We start from the raw sequence: 21,197 nt of genomic DNA, 5'->3' as shown, positions 1-21,197 counted from the left end.
TCTTTGCTGGGTCTCCAGGACACTCCCCCAACCCCCTCTATCCCTGTGACTTAATCACTGACTCAGGTCATCTCCTGTGCTCTGGCTCTGTTCCAGCCACAGATGGCTTCTTCCTTACCTTTCCTGTGCCTTTCCTGGCATAGCACATGCTGTTCCCTCTGCTCCTGTTGCCTTGTTCTGCCTGGAAAAAATCTCTTCAGGTTTCTCATAACATCTTCAGGAAAACAGGCACCCACCTCCACCGCGCGCCTGCTCCATCTTCACACTAAGTTAGATTTCTCTGTCTTCTCCATGGCAACCTGTGCTTCCTTTTTTAAAACTCTTTTTATACTTACAATATTTAACAAACTTTTTGTTTAAAGACAAAAGGGTGGGATCAGTGGCATTGGGAACTCCATGAGGTCTGTACCTGCATCATTATTTCTCTCTACTCAATCCCAAGCATCTAGCTTAGCACTTGACACACAGAAGTGCAATTAATAGTTATTGACAGAGGGATAAAATTGTGTGCATATTAAATGCTAATTCCATGACTTTGGCTTTGTGCCTCATTTTGTTTCTAAAAAATTTTATTGGGGAATTTGGGGGAGGGAACAGTGTTGGGGAATCAGGGAAGGGGAACTGACAAGTTGCTGTCCTTTTGTTCTTCAGTCTAGTTGTGGAGGACGTCGCTTCACTGGCCCATGTTGGTATTGTGATCATTGTTCTCTTCCCGGATGAGGCAGATCGGTCGCTGTCCATTGGACGGCGGCTCACGCTGGCTGCCGGCCACTCACGGTAGCTTACGGCTGCCAATTGCAGCCCTGCTGCAGCCTACGCTGTCGCTGGCGACTCATGGCAGCCCTGCTCCTGGTTGAGCTGTTGTTCACCATCTTAGCTGTAGAGGGCAAAGCATCACTGGCCCATGTGGGATTTGAACCAGCGGCCCTGCTGTTTAGAGCTCGTGCTCCCAAGCCAACTCTTAAGCAACGAGCCACTCGGCCGGCCCTGTGCCTCATATTTATTGAACATTTGAATCATTAATTCATTTGGGCCTCCTTTTGATTTTGCTCTTTACATTTACTATATAAATATATTTAATTGCATTTTTCTTGTTGATCAAATAAATGTATATTCCTCTCTGTTAACATTGTCTACAGGTTTCTTTTTAATAGGGATGTGTGTGTGTGTGTTTGTGCATATTATTAGCTTAAATATCATTATATACTGTGCTGCTATGTCATGGTTTGTATAATTGTTCCCTTATTTTGATGCATTAGGTTGTTTTCAATTTCATCACTTTGTAATGAAATATAATATTTCTTGATATAAATTAATTTCTTTTTCCCCACGTTATTTCTTTGGAATGACTGCTTTTGTACAGCTCTTATTTGGTTTCATTGCTAAGCAGTATGTACCTGTTTATCTAGAGCTCCACTAAAATTGAGTTTTATAATTTCTTTGTGTTTTAATGGCTCTGAAGTATAACTTTAAAGTTGTTTCAATTTGCATGTCTTTCTCTGGTGGTAAATCTGTACGTTTTTCACCAGGGTGATTTCCACCCTCAATTTCCTGTATTTAAATTGTCGGTGTGCATCCTTTGATGTCCTCCTAACATAATCAAATCATTCCTTTCTGTAAGTGGCTAAGGAGCAAGTAGGCAGGATCTTATCTTCCAACTTAGTACTTATTGGAGTTTTTTTTGAACCTCACAGGATTTGCTTCTAATAACATTCTTTGATATTCTTGGAAAATATGCAATAATATAGAGTCAGCTTTAGAAATACTCCTTTATAAATAATTCCATTTAAATGTAGTTATGGCCCCTTAGCACTGCTAAAACCAAACCAAAACAGTAACACATTTCTTCACTGGGGTAAGAAATATTCCACTGAAAAGATAGAAATTCACATAATAAAGTGTGTGTTTTCCTGGATCCATTTTAAATTTAAAAGTTATTTGTGGATTTGCATTCTGTAATGTCTCAGCACTATTTAGAATTAGGCTTTGCTTACTGAATTCAAACTGCAAAACTTCACTTAAGCGTGACTCAATTACCCTTTAATGTACAAAAAACAAAAACAAAAACAAAACAAAGCAAAGAAAAAAAACCATCAGAATTTGTCATTATGATTGATCCTGGTGCACAGAAGACTGGCAATCTTTCCCAAAGCTTGCATGGCTGTTTTCTTGATCTTTGGCTTTTTGTTTGATATACTTGAATAATCTGCATAGTTTTGATATTTAATTCCCCTTGTTCTTGTCAGTTGGGAGCTAGGATTGGAAGGTTGGCATTTCTTTATTCTCCATGCAGTTAGGGGTTTCTTCTAAAGCATTTAAATTATGCAGAGCCTAGAATTATTTCTAAAGTGGTTTGATAAGGGTATTTGGGTTTACTGGGAGGAAACAGGACTGCATGGATTTGAAGCAGGTCATAGCTTGATTGTTAGGTTTTAAGTTTTTTGTTTTGTTTTGTTTTTTTGGCACCATTTGAGAATATTTCGTTTTCTTCCACTTTCTCTTCTCTTTACTGTTTTTTCTCATGTTGAAAATAGGATGAATTTTTACATATGAAGGGCTGCAATGGACAGTTGGGCAAAATGTTCACTGGACAAGAGCTCTGGACAAGGAGAAATGGTGGGTGTATTCCCGTGCAATGGGCACCTTTTCCCAACTCATACAAGTGCACTAATGAGGCGGATGTGAGACTTTATGACGTGGGACTTGAGCAGTTGCTAAGAGTTTTCTAGGTTTTGTGTTTCTATGTGGGTTTCTTTTCTCTTTTTTTTTTTTGTGAATGATACTTTATTGAGTCATTTTTCTTTACAACTGAAACTCTGGGAATTCAAAATTAACATCCTTGCCCTTGAGCTTCTTATCAACACCAGAATAAAGTTTCAGCCTTCTGTTCCACGTTGTTCCGTGAGGCTTTGTCCACATGGACCTGTAGGCGCCGGCTGCCACCGCTTTCACGCGGATTCTCTTGCTCACACTCTCACTTGGAAAAACCAAGTCCTCCAGGATCGCTTCGTGCATGGCTGTCAGAGTGCGGCGTTTGGGACGCTTTTGCTTCTTTTCTGTATGGCTTATTTAATTTGGTGTAGGCAGAATTCTCTGAGCGATAAAGACAACATGCTTCCTACTGAACTGTTTCTCCAATTCATGTACTAGCCGGACTTGGATTTTCTGGAAAGATTTCAGTTGAGGAACAGGAACAAAGATTATAATAGCTTTCCGACCACCACCAACTTCAATTTCCTTGGCTGCTTTCTATTCAGCTCCTGAAGCTGGGCCTTGAGGTCTGCATCCTGGGAGATGCAGGACTCCAGCTCATCCGGCTTCTCGCCATTGGGCTCACTATCTTTGCACTCGAACTGAACATGGGCTTCTCTTTGGTGATCGCCGGCCTGGGAAGAGCCTATGTGGGTTTCTTTTGCCTTTTTATAGGTTTTCTTTTGTGATTCTCAAGAAGAGATATCCAGTTGTTTGGGCCTTTTTATTTCTATTTATAGCATATTCCTCAATAACTCAGCGTCCTTGACTGGATCATTGTTACCCTGTTCATTTCATCTCAAGTGAGCGCCCTCCATTATGTTTCGAACCTCTGAGGGACTATCCCCAGCTTTTAGTTCTCTTGCTGCTTACTGCTCACCAGTGGGAATGTCTGATTTTTCAAAGCCATGTAAACTGAGAGGCATGGTCTCAGTAAGAACTCAGCTCTCAGAGATTAGTACAGATTCTCTAAAGAGTTTTCTTTTGTGTCCGTGCTACAACAAAAGGAAAACTTCCCGCCACCCGTTTTCCAGCCTAATTGAGTGTATTTCACAGTGGGAGTCTTGTGAATAAAGCTCTGGTTTATTTCCCATCTGAATGGAAACATAGGCTTGTGGAGTTGCTTTTCTTGTCATGGAAGCTCTTCAGTTCCTGTCTTGAGTGGAACGGGACTCCTGGCAGACGGTCCTGTAATTGACATCATGATCAGAACTCAGATGAAGGTCAAGATAAAGTTTCTACTGGTCTCCCCTGTCGTTTTGACTTCCTTGACCCACTTTTCCTATGTTGGAAAGCGATAATTTTACTTGACGTAATATTTCTTTGTGATTCCATGCTGGCTGTTGGCATAAGAGAGAAAGTTCACTGATGTTCTTTGGAGACAGGCCTTTTACTTTAAGTCAAATCAATGCCCTCTGGGGACTTGAGATTTCTGCCTCCTGCTCAGTTTTACGAAATGTGCTGGGGACTCTCAGCCGCACTTGGCAGCTCCCTGCCATCTGGTAGTCATCACTGTCTTATGTTTCTTTCATGCTATGAAGACAGCACAATGGGAGAGGGGCGTTTGCCCATCCCCTGGCTTTCCTGTTCCAGGTTTAAGCATCTGAAAGTCTTCTTCATATACGTAAGTCAGAACAGCCATTGTCTTTATGAATAAAAATACTGTTCTGAGGTGACATTAGTTTTTCTTTTTTAGAAATACCTGCCTGTTTTCATAACCTCAATTTTCTTCCCAGCTTATTACTTAATAAGGAAAAGGTTGACCCTAAAGGGGAAGGTACGGTTAGCTTAGTATATAAGTCAGTTATATAGAAAAGAGATCTGAAAGGATATACATAAACCTAATAAATCAGATCCTCTCCTTTGAAGAGGAGGAGGAAATGGGCCGGGAACATATGGGCTTTATAAGGGATGCATTTTGTTTCATCAAACTTACTGTATTGTTTGACTCTTTTAAAATGAGAATCTATTTAACTTAAAAATATTTTAAGTGGCCTAATTTTAAAAAGCATTTTCAGATCAATGTCTCTATTAGTAATCCTGCATTCCATCTCCCTCCAACATGTTCTAAACTAGGCAACTTTGTCAACCACTGTGCCTGTTCTGTGTTCCTGAATATTCCAGGACCTCTCTCACCTCCCTCCTGTTGGCTTGAGTATGGCATCGGGATGAGTTGTGCTGAAATCCTGATTAATGTGGAAGTATTCATGTTTCTTTATCATTTTTTAGCAAGAGAAGTCTTCAAGTTGGAGGAAGGTGTTGTTCTGTAAATAGAGCTGTGGAAAATATCTTATTTGTCATCATCTTATTATCCCTTAGCCTGTATCTGGAGATCGGTGCGATCAAGTTTGTGAATCCTTCTTCAGAAACTGTACTTTGAACCTTTGCTGAGTGAGGCCTTCTAGGAGGAATGTGTGTGTCCCTGTCTCTCCACGCCCCCTGCCCCCATCCCCCCAAGTTTAGGAAGTGTTTATGTCTGATTATTTTTCAGATATTCTATGTAAATTGAAATTAATTTATCAAGAACACTAAATCTTACTGGGTATTATTAGAGGACAAAACATCAGATTATTACTTGATTTAAAGTCAAATACTTGACCCGATTAATACAGGGAATCCCAAATAGTGACACTGACATATGACAGCCTGGGTTGTATTTATAACTGCTAGCTGAACAGCAGAAACAACTGCAGCTCTTTCATGAATTAATGTGTCTGGACGTGTGAGTGAAAAGTCGTCAAGTAAACTGTTCAACTGTTGTTAATTCTTATGACTAGAAAATACACAGAGCACTGTTAAGTCAGACGTGAATATTATGTCACTTTAATCCCTCAGCCCAAAGGGAGTAAGTTGCATTTGACATGGGAGAAATTTTAATATGCCTTTTAGTCAGGATGCTGAAGAAACTTGCTCTTCTTAAGCCATTAAAAGTTGACTCTATATTTTTCTTAGTTAGCATTTGTAAATTGAGGTTTTCATAGCATTCTAGACATTTTTGGCTTTACATGGAGAACTATAACGTCTAATGAAAATACAATTTGATTTAGAGATAGGGCAGTGTTGAAAATTATTTCAGTAACAAGATTATCATAGTTATAAATTAATTTTGAAAATCCTAAATTTAGTGCTAGATGGCACCCAGGAGACCATCTATTTTGACCTCCCTTTGTTTTTTACAAGTGATTGAAGGGAAGCCATGGCAGAACTGTGCTGCGAGTAAAATCTCAACTTTCAAATAAGGCAACTTTTTATGTGTATTCTAATATGAGGTAGTGATAATTTGGATTAAATATGGAGTTCCATAGATGCCTGTTTAATTATTCCTGTTCTGGAAGAAAAGTTATAAGTGTATGTGTATTATTATTATGTTTATCTATACATTGTAGTCACTATATATTTTAAGTCACTAACTTGTATTGGGCCTTATTCATGTCCAAAATCTATATATACACGAGTATATATGGATCTATATAATTGTATATAGATCCATGTATATATTATATATTATACATACACGTTCAATTTTCATAACAGTCATGTGACATATAGGCACTATTATCATGCTTAATTTATTTATTTATTTAAATTGGGGAATTGGGGGATGGGAACAGCGCTGGAGAATTGGGGGAGGGGAACAACACTGGGGAATTGGGGGAAGGGAAACAGGCAAGTTGCTGTCCTTTTGTGCTTCATTCTAGTTGTGGAGGACGTTGCTTCACTGGCCCAAGTTGGCACCATCATTGCGCTCTTCCCGGGCGAGGCAGATCAGTCGCCGGCTTCTGGANGAGATGTACTAATTAGGTTATTCGGATAATCTGACTGCACTGACCCATGGGGGTTTATATTACACTCACATATGTGTTACTCATGAGAGCCAGGCAGACCACATATACTGCAGTGGAGATAAACTGAGGTTAGAGAGATGTAGGTGGCTTGCTCGTGATCTCATGCCCAGTATATAGTGAACCTAAGCTTCCTTTAAATGGTCTTGGCATGCACCTTCCAGGAGTCATATTAGAATCTGCTGGCTAAGACCAGATCTAATGGCTGAGTAATTCTTTCAGGATCACTTTTCCTTCCGTCTTTGAACACTTTATCCAACCCTCAGGATTCTTTGCCTTCCAAACTTCATTTCCTGGATTGAACTTTCATATTTTCAGTGTGTAGGTGGCCTTTTAACAGTTCTTGGCATAGTTTACTAGTTTGTCCATTTGTTTGTTATACACTTAACACAAATCCCCAGGACTTAAAGTGTCTTAAGTGCATCTCCCAGAAGGTCCTCAGAGTTGGTGCTACGTGAATGAAAGATCTACCAGTATACATTCAAGAGAGAGCTGAAGTCAGACCAAGCAGGTTCAGATATTTGCCCAACTTTGTTGATTTTCAATCTTGCTAGGGTGGAATAAACAGTGGTAATATTAGAAATCTTTCAACTAAATCAATAAAAATTAAAGCAAGGGCCAAAGTTTCTTCACTCTTTATCTCTGTACATTTGACTTTCCAAATACTACTTCTCTGGAAGAAATGAAGCCTATTTAATATTTTAACACTCATCTTCACTTTCATTGTGTCCCCACAAAGAAGGTCCTTTGTGCTTTGGAGAAAATATGCTCTTCAGAAAGAATTATGTAAATATTAATTTCTTCATTAATGTATTTAATTTTAGACGACCATGAATATATTTAGCTGTATTTTTAGATTTTNGCTGTAGAGGGCAGTGTCACTGGCCCTCATATGGGATCCGAACCGGGGCCCTCTGGCGTCCCAAGCCAGCTCTTAATCAACGTGTCACTTTGCCGGCCCTATCATGCCTATTTTAAAAATGAAGAAACTGGTATAGGAATATTAAATAACTTGCCTTGGGGTCAGTTAACTGTGGTTAAATGTGATAAATCCATTTCCATTCCAGATCTCAAGCTTTTAATCACATTTATGAGTCTAGTCTTGAATAGTACCTTTATAAGCTTATGACTTACAACATTTTGAAAATATCAAAATAATGGAACCAAAGTGATGGTGAATGAAGTCCATTCTTGTGCATAGTTTTTCCTTGTGTTCTGAGCTGTTCTTCTATTCAGTCTTTCACGTAGTGATGTAGTGATGTAGGGGCTGGAATGACATAATATCAGTACTTGCTGGCTGATGGCAGATGCATTTTGGGTCAAGGTGGCAATGGGTGCCTTTTGGGTCCCCCGCAGCTGTTGAGACTGTGAATCTGTGCGGTGGAGGTCTGCCAGCCTAGACTCTCGGCTCCTCATTATGCCTGAGGAACTCACACTTTCCACAAACCTTCTGCCCTGCAGCGGCTCACATCAGTGCATTGCTATGTCAGGCTGAATAATTCGCAGCATTTAGCACTTAAATTGGCTCATTGCAGACAATCCAATTAGAATAAAGTCTATTATCGTTTTGGTACCTTGGAATGAAATGGAGTGTTTAAGCGATGAACATGCCAAGTTGCCTGGCAGTTGCTCTGCATCTAACTCATCTTCGTCTTGCAGGTTCTTTGCGTCTTGTTAAAATGACACCCTGCCTTGGTGTGAGCCATGTATGAAGTTTGGTGACACGCCTTTCTCACACAAGCTTTCTTGTGATGTGTCAGTATCTGTAGGCTTCAGAGAGCTCGGCAAACACCTTTCAAAACCTCAGTTTCGGGTCTTGCTAACAAGGGACATTCAATGAAGGCTTCTTTTCATGTTGAGTCAAGAACCCAAACAGGCATTGGTAAAGGATGTGGCCACATCCTGCAACAAAGACACCATGTAGCTTAGAGATCAGTGAAATAGAAGTTTAAAGTAGGAAGCAGTTTATAGAACTCTTAAATGAGGAAGCGGAAATAGGGTGAAGAGCAGCGTGGTGGAGAAATGATCCAAGAAAGATGCTAAACAAAAAGTCCTTGCATTGAGCCTGGGAGGAATGATGGTTTCTAGATGTGGTGTTAGGTTTGTGAGCAGAAATGTTGGTGTCTGTGTGAAAGTGAGGCACTCCCAACTCAGAAAGAAACAAACAGCTGTTTTTAACTGATGTTAGAAGCATGCAGATACATTTGGACTCATCAGGCCATAAATTGGAAAGAAATCAATTATTGACTGGAGATTATATATATATATATATATATATATATTTTTTTTTAATTATCCTTAGATGAATCATGGTAGTCTGGCAAAACCATTGGGTTCCAGACCTGGATTTGATACTCAGCTTCATCGTTTTCTAGTTGTGTGATACACCAACAAGAGGGAGGCATGCCAATTAATCTCTCTCAGCTTTATCTAAAAACAGGCATAACACCCCTCTGTACAGATAGTGAGGATAGGAAATAGTATGTGAATGCCACTTGCATTTAGTAAACTCTATAAATGTTGTCTGTTTATTTCAACTGTAAGTCCAGAAATCACACAGACAAGGTAGGTGCCTGGAATCGCTTTCTATAACCTTTTAAGGTTTTGAAAGGGCTGTATTTGAATTAGACACCATGAGTGGAGTGGAGGGCTGGGGGTGGGAACTGCCCTTGTCATTCACTGAATATGGTAGTGATTTAAACCATCTCTCTCTACCTCTTTTTCCTTTTTGTTTAACATATGTTTTATATCGCTGGCCAACTTGATCCTCATTGATTTCTTTTACTCTCTGAGTCAGAAAGTCTACCTCATTTCCTGGGGAACGCCTGGTTCTGTAAATATCCTTTTATCCCTCTGTAAATGCTGTTAATGCCTTCTTGAGGAGAGTCTAGTGGTTGTGATTGTGGGGCTGGGAAATCTCCACACTCTGCTCCCATGCTGTAGTAGGTGACTTGGTTTTTAACTTGGTCCCCGGTGGTGGAAATGCTCCCAAGAGAGCCGAGCATTGGTGCTTGTAATCTGTGATTCCTGCATTTGAAGGCAGAGACCTGAACTCCAGTGGAGTTGTTTGTACTGCCCCTGGGAAGCACAGCTTTTGAACTGCAAAGGGAATGGTGTTTTTAAGTGGTGTCCAGCCATCAGATAATCGTATGTCTGTTGTTTCATTCCAGATGCTGTGTGGAGGGTTGGAGATGCAGATGTGGTTGGTCATCCATGGTCAAATGAGCAAGTGTTTGGGGCTTTTCCAAAGGAAGGATGTGACAGGAATAGCAGGACACCTAGGGAATGGTTAAGTGATCACTCTCTGTTTATGCTGCAACAAATTGAAAGCAAATAAAACGCCAGACAGTATCTAGATTCCTTTGTTGATGGACCTACCTATCCACTAATACACTGTTACAATTAATTAAACAAGGGTCCATGAGACTGAAGTGGCAGCCTATGTACCAAACCAAAGCCGAAGCCTGTAAATGCTTCAAGGTTAAGAAATCCAAACCTAAGGACAACCAATCACAAGCAGCCAACTAGGCCTTAAGCCATAGCCAATCAATCAAAAGTTTCCTTACTTTGCTTCCACCTTTTCTCCATGAAAGTCTCTCCCCACCATGTGTTAGTGGATTGCTCTCACCACTTCCAGTTTGGTGCTGCCCCATTCTAGTCAATTTTGCTCAAATAAACTCTACAGTTTTTAATATGTCTTAGTTTATCTATGAACACTGTCTACCCACCTAGTATGTGAAAGCATTTTAAAAACAAAAATGCTTCAGAAATTGGATAAAAAAATTGCTACCCATGCTTTTCTCTACCCATCCCTCTTCAATGCTTCAGCCTGTCCATAGGGCCAGGGTACAGTCATCTTTCTTCACTGGTCCTGCCACCAGAGATGTCACCAGTGGTCACTGGCTGTTAATTCTGTTAGTTACCCATGAGAAGACATAGAAAAAAATATCACAGGGTGGTTTTGGGATCCCAGGCACCAGGTGGGGAATTCTCGCGATTCTCACCCGTAACAAGAAGTGTTGTTAAGTGTGGCATCCTGCCGCAGAGGTAATCTCCGAGGTGTGATGAACTGTCACGTGGGAGAGGGAGGTGGCTGTCCCCACATGATGAGAGGTTTTTCTTGGTTAGGAGATAATGCATGCCCATACTTGTCGCCACATCTCACTTCTGGAACAAATGCATCCTCACTTGTCAAATGTGCTTTCCAGAGTTTTTCCAACTCTGTGCCTCTGGGATGACATGTCCAGAAATCATCAATATCTTTCATCATTTGCAAGCTCCTCCCAAATGTGTGAATGCCATCATTTGTACCTGGATGAGGCTTTGCTGAGTCTTAAAAATTTTTTTTAAATATTGTCTTTAGAGAAATTTTAGGTTCACAGCCAACTTGAGAGGCAGGTACACACATTTCCCATATACCGCCTGTTCTCACAGGCATCGCCTCCCTCATTATCAGCAACCCCCTATCCCCCAGAGTGGTGCCTGTGTTATAAATGATAAACCTACGTTGACACCATCATCACCCCAAGCCCACAGGTTCCATCAGGGTTCACGCTTAGTGTTCTACATTCTGTGGATTTGAACAGGTTTACAATGATATATATTCACCATTATAGTGTCCTACAGAGTAGTTTCACTTCCTGAAATCCTCTGTGCTTTTCCTATTCATCCCTACTTCCCCGTAAGCCCAGACAACCACAGATCTTTTTACTGTCTCCGTAGCTTTGCCTTTTCCAGAATGTCATAGGCTTTTTTCCAGGCATAGGCTTTTCAGATTGGCTTCTTTTCGTTTAGTGACATGCATTTAAGGTTCCTCCATGTCTTGTCATAGCTTGATAGTTCCTTTTTTTAGTGCTGAATATTATTCCATTGTCTGAATGTATCACAGTTTATCCATTTACCTACTGAAGGACATCTTGGTTATTTCCAGCTTTCATTTGTCAGTCATGAATAAAGTTACATGAATACAGGTTTTTGTGTGGACCTAAGTTTTCAAGTCCTTTGGGTAAAGTATCAGTGAGAGTGATAGCTGGATCTTATGGTATGAGTATGTTTAGTTTTGTAAGAAGCCACCAAACTGTCTTCTAAAGTGGCTGTGCCTTTCTGCATCCCACCAACAATGTATGAGAGTTTCTGTCGCTCCACATCCTTGCCAGCATTTTTTGTTATCAGTGTTTCGGTTTTGGCCATTTTAATAGGTGTTTGCTGAGTGTTCTGATAGAGGTGCTTCTTCATTTTAAGTTAGACACACTAAGACAAATAAGACATTTTAAGATAGAAATAGGGAGAGATTGGTAAAGGGTAGACATTTTTAGCTATCAGTTGAATAAGGTGAGGATCTAATGTGAGACATAGTGACTATAGTTGATAGCATTGAAAAATAAGACGAACATTTTTATAGTTTTGAAATAAGTGCATTCTTTTAAACATTGGTGTGCTATTCATTAAAGGATTAGTAACACCTTAAAAATTGTAGTGATACAATGTAATAAAGGTGAATTTTGAATGCATGCTATCTTAGATTTGGGGGAATTATGATGTTTTTCTTTGGTCTCTCTTGTTCAATTATAAGCTGTTCCCCAAAACAAACAAATAAACAAAGTAACCAACAAAGAAACTTTTTCATTGAGCACCACAAATCTTGGCTTACAGTAGGCAACTTCATGTTGCAGCAAACTGAGAGGGTCTTGTTATAGTAAAATAACTAAGGGTTGATTTCTTTTTCCCCCTCTTTTTCTCCTCCATTCTCCCCTCCCGTCCTCCCTTTCTCACTCTCTTCCTCCCTTCCTTCCTTCCAGCTAATGCTTATTGAGAACAGCTAAGGGACGGAGGATTGGATAGTCGACTTATTTGGCTTCAGGAGAGATTCATTTTTTTCTGTGACTTTAACCATTAGGATATTGCTAAAAATAAACCTGGATGAACATAAAACCTGATAAAAATAAGATGATGAAGGGACGAGAAGGTATATAAGGTGCTAATGGAGGATGGGAGAAGCAGATGTGAAATGGAAAATGGCACATTGGAATGTAATACCCTTGGCCAAGGAATGGTATTGGGTTCTGTAGTTATAGGTCAGAAAATTGGTTTTCTTCCATAAAGTCTTTATAGAAAACAAAAAGCAGCATGCTTGTGTATTGAGCTTAATGAAACCAAACCTTAACATTCTTATGTGTCACTTGACTTGAGATTCTACAGCCTCTGTGTGTTTAACATAAATTAAACATTTAGACCTATTTGTAATTGTATCAAACATGATATAGATTGAATATAAAGGAAACTCTTTCTAAAATGCACATTCTACTTAATCAGACAATATATTTCAGTTTGCTGAACTTCTGCAGGCATGGACTGCTGATGAGCCACATACTTGAACTGCCGTTAGGATGCTATCATCACCTTATTGGACTTGATTCTGGGGTAAAATTTAATTTACAAATAATGTTTGAAAGCATGCCTCTCCTGAATCACTCTCTTGCGTATTCATCTAGAAAATTTGCTCCATCGTCGTCGAGCAAGCATTTCATGAATATTTGTGCTAAAATGCTAGGCAAACAGGTTTCGTGCTTTAAGGGAAGCACAAAATACTGGTCCAGAGTGGGAGACTGATGAGAGAGCTGGCAACTGTAGAGGGATTCACAGGGCGGGAACCGTAAGAGCACCAAGGGGCATATACTTCTGCTGTGAATGAGTGAGTGAGTGTATATGTGTGTGAGTGAGAGAGAGAGAGAGAGCTGCAGCAGGAAGGAGAGGGAGAGGGAGAGAGGGAGAGATTGAGGAAGGCCATCCTATGAAACAGGCTCAGGGCCTTGCATTTCCTGTTTCCTGTCTGAAACATGCATTTCTTTGTACCCCCATCACCCATCCCAACCTCAAAGAGTATATCTTTCTTCTCCACTCCTTTCTTGATGTGTGTTCAAACTTCACCTTCCCGTTGAGACTTACCACACCAAGAAGCCCTTTTAAAATAGTACTTCTGACAAGCTCTTTCTTTCTCCCCACTTCCTTTAATTTTTTTCTGAAAAGCTGTCTCACTAGCCATCGTTACAGTTTTTCATTAGAATTTAACCCTTTAAATCCTGTTGTTTTCCCAGTGCCTAGAGCTTAGTAGGAACTGACTAAAATTTATTAAGTTATTTAATGCTGAAATGACATACGAGCTCAGTCTTCTTTATAAACTGAGCCCTTTAAATAGTTGTGTGTGTTTGCCCCAAACATCATGAAATTAAACTCTGTCTTGCAGGTGTGTAGGTAGGGGCCCTGAGCTATGTAATGATAAATAATGGCTTTACAGTACTGCTAAGAGTGGTTTTAAAAATACATGATATTTTCTATTCCTGAGTGTTTCTTTACTTGCTGAGGGTCATCAGGGTTTTCCAAAAAAGGGAGGCCTCATATTGAAACTGTTTCTTATTCATATTTCCTTGAGGAGGAATATTCAGACATAGCCTACTATAGATAACTAATGATCAGCTTATATATTACTTTTTTCTTTTTAATTTTATTTTATTGGGGAATTGGGGAAGGGGAATAGACAAGTTGCTGTCCTTTTGTTCTTCAGTCTAGTTGTTGAGGACGTTGCTTCACTGGCCCATTTGGTATCATCATTGTGCTCTTCCTGGGTGAGGCAGATCAGTCGCCGGCTTCTGGACGGCCGCTCACGGTGGATCTTGGCAGCTCATACCAGCTGCCAGCCGCTCACGCTGGCTGCCGGCCACACACGGTAGCTTATGGCAGCCCACTGCAGCAGGGGCTGCAGCCTACGCTGTTGCCGGCAATTCATGGCAGCCCAGCTCCAGGTTGAGCTGTTGTTCAGCATCTTAACTGTAGAGGGCAGTGTCACTGGCCCTCATGTGGGATCCGAACCGGGGTCCTGTTGCTCAGAGCTGGCGTCCCAAGCCAGCTCTTAAGCAATGTGCCATTTGGCCAGCCCTGTATTACTTTTAATATTTTTTTCAGGCACAATTAAATAATATGGGATGGGTATTTGCAATATAGAAAACAACGGGTTTGATGTCAAAATAGTTTGAGAGGAAAGGCAGTTAAATTTTAAAAAGAATCAAGGTTGTTAGGTAAGTATTTGAATGAGTTTCTACATTTTTGCTTTAAAAATGAAACAGCAACAATATATTTTCTTTTATCATTCAGAAAGTATTCATCTCACACACATATAGGAAAAGTATGAGTATTATGCCTATTTTATGGATTAGAATACTGGAAAGAGGCTCGGAAAGATCCCTAAGCAGGAACTGCCTCCAGGTTCTGACCCCACCGCCCATGTTTATTATTTTATCATTGTGCCATTATGCTATAAAATATAGTAGGAGGATTGTACCAACTGCTAATTTTATAGTGGACTATTCATCTTTGAAAATAACTAGTTAAGTATTCATTTCCATCATCCTCCTTTGCCACAGGACAGTTTTATAAAACTTTGAATGTCTCTTTAAGATCCTGTAGTAGCTCTTGACGCTGTAGGAACTGGGGCTATTATTGTCCTTGAATCTCCTGCTTCTTTTTCCTTTTCTTTCTTATTCAAAATTTGTTTCCTCTTGGGCTTACAAAAGGCTGCCAGCTATTGTGTGTTCTCTCTGGTGTGGACACAAGTTGGCTGCAGCATGGGCCGTCCATCCTGCTGTCTGCCAGGGGTCTACTGGTCATGCAGATTCTGACCCGGACGTCCAGGTTTCAGGGTCTATTGCCTCTGCATATGGCGGTTCCAGATTTGGAAACTCCATTCTGTCCTGCCTGCGAGTGGTCTCAGAGGAAGGAAAGGGAGCTGTGGAGGCTCAAAAGCAGGTTATTGTTATTAATAGAAGGCTATTTTAAGAACTGTCATTTTTAGCATATTCTACAATAAATGCCTCATATTGAGCCAGAGAAGGAAACGGAAACTTCAAAAACATCTTGATTTAAAGGTGTGTGCCTATAGCTAAGACTTGGAAACAACCAAAATGCCCATCGGTAGATGACTGGATTAAGAAACTTTGGTACATTTACACAATGGAGTATTATTCAGCTATAAAGAAGAAGGAAATAGTGCCCTTTGCAACAATATGGATGGAACTAGAGAACATTATGCTAAGTGAAATAAGTCAGTCAGAGAAAGACAAATATCATATGATCTCACTTATACGTGGATTCTAAGGAACTGAATAGATGGGAGAAGTGGATGGAGATAGTCTCAGAGACACAGAGGAAGAACTGAGTGTTGTTAGTTGGGAGGGGGTGGGGATGAAGGAGAAGGGGAAGGGATGAGACAATACAAATTAGTAATTGCAATATGGCCTCAGGGATAGAAAAAGACAGTCCGAGGAATATAATCTATAATGTCGTAAGTATTTATTAGGGGGCCAGATGGACCCATGCCCTTTAGGGGAGTCCACTTCATAGTCAATGTAGAGGCCTGACCACCGCATTGTATTTCTGAAACTGATGTTGAATAATACTGTATGTCAACTATAATTATATATATACATATAGTCTCGGGACATGGAGTAGAGAGCAGGAACGGATTCAATGGAATTGTAATAGATAAGCATGATATCGGGGGTGGGAGGGCAATAGATGGGGGGGAGGGGGGTTGTTACCTGGTGAGGGTGAAAAAGGGTACCTATTGTATTGTTCTGTACACCTGAAACTAACAATAAAAAATAAATAAAAAATAAAAAATAAAATAAATGTGGGCAAATTTACCTCAAAAAAATAAAAAAATAAAGGTGTGTGCCTAATTCCAATTTGTTCAACTTATTGGGCATCTCCCATGTGCCTAGTACTGTACAAGGTAGCTAAGGCATTTACTGTCTGATGGGGATGACAACTGTTGAAGAAGTCATTTATCCCTTATGCTTGAAGTGCTTGCTACAAAGGCGAAATGGAGGAGGGAAGAAAGCATATGGATAGATGATTTAATGATCTTGGCCAATGGTCAGCAAAGTTCTGAAAAGGGCCAGATAGTAAATATTTTAGGCTGTAAGAGCCATATGGTCACTGTTGCAACTACTCATTTTTGCCACTGTAGCACAGAAACAACCATAAATAGAGAACAAATGGATATGGTTTTGCTCCAGCAAAACATTATTTAAAAAAAACAGATTGTGGTCTTCATTTGGACTGTGGGTCATAGCTTGCTGACCCCTGATCTTGGCTTTTGTTTTTTTAAATGTTCATTCTGCCTCCTTAGTGTGGTGCCCTTTCACTGTCATTCTTGTCACCTTGTGTTTCCAAGATGGCTCCCTTAGCCTCCTGTAGCGCAGCCTCACATGGCAAAGGCCAAAGCAGGAGCTAAAGAAGCCAGAAAAAGTACTTTTTCATCACAGGAAGTGCAGCGGACTTCTCCTTACAAATCATTGGCCAAAGTTGGATCATCTTTGGATATGTGGAGCAGAGAGGACTCTGGTCACAGGGCTGGCTTGTCTGCAGCATGAATCATCCTTTGGGTTGAGTACATTGCTGCTCCAATGAAATCAAGGATCTTCGATGGAGAAGAAAGAAGGTTGCTTGGGTAGCCCATTGTGTTTCCATAGGAGTGAGCTCCTGGCTGCTCTCAGCTTGATCCTGTGACCTGGGTATCCCATCAACTGGAAGCTTGTTAGAAGCACACAACTTCACAGCCCACCCAGCATGATTGAATCAGAACCCAGTTTGCATTTTATCAGATTTCAGGTGATTTGCAGACACATTGATGTTTGAGAAGTGCTGGTCCGCAGGATCATGGCAGGCTATTTTAAGGATGCTGAAACTGAGACTTGGAGAAGGAGTGAATTGAGTGGTTGGTGGCCCCTTCCTGAGTCCCATTTGTATACTGCCATTAGAAATTCCAGTTTCTACTGATAGTTCGCATTTAAAATCGTAGTGCATTTGGTGTTCAGTGTTCATAGTGAATGACTGTTAGAGGACCACCCCATTACTTTTTTCCCCAGCAAGTCTTAGCAGTGCTTATGGTGTTAGGAGGTTGGGAGGAACAAGAACAACAAAAAAAACAACCAAAAAAGTCTTAAGTGAAAAAGGCAAAATCTGTCAACGCTATTTTTCTTTATTCATATTTTAGCACATACAGGTAACGTGACATTTCTTGTCTTTATTTCATCACAGTTCTCCATCACTCATTACAGGCAACTGCATGAGTGCATATGACTGTCAAGTGTCTGGCTTCTATTTTTGACTACAGGAAACTCCACAGTTAAGCAACCAAATTCCATTTCACAATTCTGTTTCTATTTTTTGTTCTGTTCATTTGATCTTTTCAATCGGTAGACACAGCAGCTTCCAAACCACGCAGATTTTTTTTTTTCTTTCGGATGTATTCTGTTCAAAACGCCGAGGGCTTCCCCAGGAACTAAAAGCCTAGCTAACAGGAATTGGGGTTGGTCTCACGGTATGTCTTTAGGTCCCAGACAACAGGTCTGTGCCTGCAGCCATCTTTTCAAGACTTGCTGCACATTCTAAGGCAGAGCTCTCAACTGTCCCTTGGAATGTCATTAACTGGTGAGCTGTTGTTAGCTAAATATGGGGAGAGGCCTATTGAAGCCTGTGCTTGCCAGCTGGACAGGGCTCCCGCTTGGCTCTTCTGAGATGGTTATATCCTGTACTGTCGAAACAGGATGAACTTGGCCATGAGTGTCGGCCAGAAGCCCTCTATCCCATTTATGTGGCTGTGCTGGCTGGGTTCTGAGAAGTGCATGATTGCATTTGGGAACTTGCTGTGGTTTGCTGCTGTCCTTCTAAGTCTGCAAAATGATGCCTTGTAAGCATGACCGAGACAAAATAACCCTGCGGCTGTGTTTGGTGTGGTTTGTCTGTACGGTTTGAAAGCTCGCTATAGGATTTTCTTGCTTTATAAAATTGAAGCCTTCTTTAAAGTTGTGTCATTTCTATGGTTTATAAATCAGATTATCTTCTTCTTGTAATGATTTTAATGTTTAGTAGAAACTAAAGATAAGATCCCCCTGTCAAGATTTCAAAATTGTTTGTTTGGTGAAATTGGAAGTTTTCCCCTCTCAAAGTGAAGTAGACTTGTACTTACAGAGGATGGGGTGGCAGGGGCCTAGCCGGTAACGGGTGGTCAGGAAACTATCTGTAACTTGGGTTTTGGTGTGTTTTTTTTTCCTGTCGGCCACTTACCTGAATCTGAAGGAGAGTATTCCATGAAGTTGTGGAGGAAGATAAATTAGCCAGATGATGGATTATATGCCATCCTTCTTCTGCTATAAGGAAAATGAGGCGAGAGGTTAAGTGACTGACACACAATCACTTCATTTGTCATTGGGAGGACAGAGCAGGGTTGCACGGCCCATTGAGTTTCCTCAGGTTGCCCACACCTAGCTGCTTACATTGCCCCTGATGAAGGTCTGTCTCCTTCTTCTGGCCTAGGAACTTGCCCAAGAAGCCTTGACAGTATGATAACACAGCATGCCTAGTCTCCCCCTCCCAAATAAGGCGGCCCCACCTTGAGAGCTCACGAAACACCGAGGTGACTCAAATGTGTTCTAATCACACAGCATGGGATGATTTCCCTTCTCAAGTGAATGTAGAATGAAATCCAATCACATTTTCAAATCAGATTTGTTATTTTTCCCCCATGTTCATTTTTTTTTTATCCCCTACTTTCTATTGGGAAGATTAAATTACATGAATTCACTGAAAGAGAAATAATAGCAATTGTCAGACTGCATGAGGAGGGTATTTATTTATCTTTTATGGATGGGATCAATATGTCCTACAATAAATTGCTGATGTTTATGAGCTTTTAAATTATAGGACATTGTTTGGGAGTCTCCACAAAGTTACAGCTTTTATACTCCTCTGATAATATGACTCTGAAAAGAGCGAGGCGCTGGTAGTTTAATTCTTTTTTTTCACTTCGGTTTTTCTACTTTAAAAGTTGTAGGTTTATTTTCAAAATTACTAAAATGTTGGCAATAAGGAGGTTGAAAATGTGACATCTCTTCCAATTTGATATGTTTCTGTAAAGGTAACAAACTATATTGTGACAATCTCTAGTCGTGCAGTGGTTCTCAACTGAAGGCGATTTTGTGTGTCCCCTCCCCTGGACATTTGGCAATGTTTGGAGGCTTTTGTGCTTGTCACAACAGGGAGAAATGTTGCTGCTGGCTTCTAGTGGGCAGAGAGAGGCCAGGGATGCTGCAAAGCATCACACAATGCACAGGGGAGTCCCCCACGGCAATGAATTATGTCACCCAAAATGTCAGTAGTGCTGTGGAAACCCTGGAGTGGTATAACCAAAAGCAAATGTTCTGCCTCTGAGCTTTTTGTTATTTAATGTGACACTTAAGACATTACCCAAAACTTGTATAAATGGTAGCAAACATTTATTACGTGCAAAAAAGCATTATTTTTTAAAAATAACAAATGTGAGCCTTCTGAGCTAAGTTTTTTTCCTAGTGGTTGTTCTGTCTTTGGGAATGAAGACGGAGATGCTATTTCACATTATAAAATTCTAGTTTATTGAAGATTTATGTTTAAATTTTAAAATATTACATTGCTTTCCAAGATTCACTATTTCTTTAACACTATTCCCTTTTAACTGTGATTTTCAAGTGAACCCATAGTGTCGTTCCTAGACTGGGACTCAACATTTAATTGTAAAATGGATAAATAGCCCATTTTGCTTCCATATGGTTTTTATTGTGAGCTTCGTTTGAGAAAAGCCCATTAATTGAGCCAAATTGTCCTTTGAATGTGAGTTTTTTATTGTGGATCACTGCCCAAAAGGTGGTGAATTAAACTGTTAAACTCATTTTTGTTGTGACCTGAGGTGAATAAAAATGCATTTGGAAAGTGAAGCACAGGTTGTTTACCAGACACGGTGTGAGCACCCCCTTCAGACTCCATGAAGACACCCCCTCCCTGCATGTGCTGTGCCTGTGACCTGAACTGACTGAGTAGAAAGACCCATCTATGGGTGTTTTGTAAAGTGACAGTCTTTGACCTTGAACTGCATTCCAGTTTTCCTGTGTACCGTTTCAGCTTCTTGATTTTTTTTTTTTTTCGGTGAATATCATATGCAATACAGATTCATGTATACCGATTTCTACTACATAAAAGGCCTTGAATGATCTGTCGGTAATGAAATCTCAGGTTTTAAAGTTATTAGCAATGCCCTTTCTTCCCCTGGTAGTTGGATATTGGGTACATGCTTAATGACAGAGTAATGGAGAATGTGGTCTTTTTTTATTCTTACCAATTGCTTTTACTTCTCCATGATCAGGTTGACAAATTGCCAGTGTACATATTTATAGAGAAAAATGAAGATAGAGCTACCTACATTATATCTATAAATAGAGCCGCATGTACAAAGTGGGATGATGAGAGTCCTCCTGACTATATCAGATATGCATGTGTTTTGGAAGATTAGAATATAGAAGGTTTATATCTATATAAATTGTGTTTTGTACTTTTTGTGGCTTTTTATTTTCAAGGGTGACTTTGAAAGAAATTTTGACTCAAGGACACCAGAGAATTAATCCCAATAAATTTCACCTGGAATAATAGAGTGCTGACGATTTTCTGAAGATCAGGGTTGTGACATGTTTCTCTCTCTCTCTCTCTCTCTCTCTCTCTCTCTCTCTCTCTCTCTCTCTC

The 21,197-nt window shown here is 40.2% G+C and overlaps 1 protein-coding gene and 1 pseudogene across 1 annotated transcript in view; one reads left to right on the top strand and one right to left on the bottom strand.

Annotated features, from left to right (window-relative positions):
• The window catches only part of LOC109395835 (receptor-type tyrosine-protein phosphatase gamma-like), a gene marked incomplete at its 3' end in the record, with an annotated part of 531,517 nt that overhangs the window by 365,179 nt on the left and 145,141 nt on the right, over nt 1-21,197 (top strand). The window lies entirely within an intron of this gene.
• LOC109395836 (40S ribosomal protein S7 pseudogene) lies at nt 2,803-3,361 on the bottom strand (annotated as a pseudogene).

The sequence above is a fragment of the Hipposideros armiger genome, unplaced genomic scaffold, assembly GCF_001890085.2.
Source record: "Hipposideros armiger isolate ML-2016 unplaced genomic scaffold, ASM189008v1 scaffold_487, whole genome shotgun sequence".
In the NCBI taxonomy this organism is placed as follows: domain Eukaryota; kingdom Metazoa; phylum Chordata; class Mammalia; order Chiroptera; family Hipposideridae; genus Hipposideros; species Hipposideros armiger.
The sequence above is the reverse complement of the archived record's forward strand: the minus strand, read 5'-3'. Positions and strand labels throughout refer to the sequence as shown.